The sequence below is a fragment of the Dipodomys spectabilis genome, unplaced genomic scaffold (genome assembly GCF_019054845.1).
Source record: "Dipodomys spectabilis isolate Male_0828 unplaced genomic scaffold, ASM1905484v1 ptg000221l, whole genome shotgun sequence".
Taxonomy (NCBI): Eukaryota; Metazoa; Chordata; class Mammalia; order Rodentia; family Heteromyidae; genus Dipodomys; species Dipodomys spectabilis.
In genome coordinates, this window is record NW_024870898.1 from 863,134 (window position 1) to 864,823 (window position 1,690).

General features: G+C 39.6%; 1 non-coding gene across 1 annotated transcript; it reads right to left on the minus strand.

Annotated features, from left to right (window-relative positions):
• Positions 1-1,328: 1,328 nt before the first annotated feature.
• On the minus strand, positions 1,329-1,435 carry LOC122123140. The gene has a single exon (XR_006150325.1). It is a non-coding gene; the product is annotated as a U6 spliceosomal RNA (small nuclear RNA).
• Between the last annotated feature and the right edge of the window lie 255 nt (positions 1,436-1,690).

A 1,690-nucleotide genomic window follows, 5' to 3' on the forward strand; every position in this document is an offset into this window, starting at 1 on the left:
TAAATAAAAAACACCTTCAGAGGCAGCTTAAATCTATTCTGAATCATAATGTGGACTTGCATTTACAAATAATCTCAGCAAGCTAGAGGTGCAAAGGTAACACTAGTAGTGAGCAAAGGTGTTTTGCAATTAAATGATCTTCAGACTTCCCAAAGGAAACTTTTGTAGCAGGGCAAAGTGGCATGATAGGAAGTAAAACAAATTCTGTCCATCAAGAGTGTTGTGTGTCACAACTGTTCTTCAGAAGCAAAGCTAAACACAAACTGAGGAAGTTCATCACCAGTGAAATTTCTGTTTAAAAAAATTTTTTAAAGTCCTCCAAGTTGAGCTTTGAATCCAACCCAGTATAGTGCACCTAATACGTGCCCAACCCTGTGTCCTTGATCTAGAAGTGAGTTACACCATTGATTTCTCTGCCTTTACTGTGTCTGGTATGGGTCATACTACTGTCCTTCATAGGCATGCATCTAGCATAGGTGCTCTTATGAGTCTTTTCATCCACAAGAGTCAAATGAGCTACTTCCCTAAGTAAATCCCTTTTTGTGTCTCTGTCTTTATGTATCCTATGTAGGACCTGTCTCTGGAAACAAGTAAAATAGAATCTGCTTTCCAAGCCCAGAATGATGTATATTTCTTTTTCTTTTTTTTCTTTTCTTATTGTGAAAATACTGTACAAAGGGGTTACAATTATATGTGCAAGAGTACATTTCTTATCAAGCATTGTAGCCTCCTCCTTTGTTTCCCCTTCCCATCCCATCCTCCCCCCCACCCAGCCCTCCTCCCCCCCCACCAGAGTTGTAAAGTTCGTTTTCGACATACGACTTGTATGTCTCATTGTTGCAATGGGTCCACATGTATCCCTATTTAAACGATTTGTTTTTTCCCTTCCCCTCCACAAATTATAACAACATCAAATACAGTGAAACCAGGGGTTATACTGTGGGGGAGGGACATACAAAGCAACAAAGAAAGAATCTTATAAATGTGTTAGAAACAATCGCATGAGGCTGGGAAGTTGGCTCAGTGGTAGAGCGCTTGCCTTACATGCCTGAGGCCCTGGGTTTGATTCCTCAGCACCACATAAGCAAAAAGAAAAAAGCCGGAAGTGGTGCTGTGGCTCAAGTGGTAGAGTGCTAGCCTTGAGCTGAAGAGCTGAGGGACAGTGCCCAGGCCCAGAGTTCAGGCCCCACGACCGGACCCAAAAAAAAAAAAAAAAAAAGAAACAATCGCTTACCTTTTCTGCTTGTCTCAGACATATACTAGTTATTGCAAATAAGGGAAACCATGGGACCTATGTTTCTTTGGGCCTGGCTTACTTCACTTAATAAAAAAATATGGAACGTTTCACGAATTTGCGTGTCATCCTTATGCAGGGGTCATGCTAATCTTCTCTGTATCGTTCCAGTTATAGTATATGTGTTGCCGAAGCGAACACTGATGTATATTTCTATACAATTAAAGAATGTGGGTTGCTTACCTGTTCCAGTACAGCACAGAATAAAAAAGAAAAAGAAAGTAAAAGCTTAAATGGAAAAAGGAAAGGGAAAGGAAAAGATATGAAAGTGTAAAGTGAAGAAAATAAAGGAAAAGGAAAAAAGAAAACAGTAACAATAGAACAGAAGTCAAGAGATGACAAAAGAATGAGGGAGACAAAAAGGAAAAAGAAATTTTGGAAAGGGAAGAAAATGAA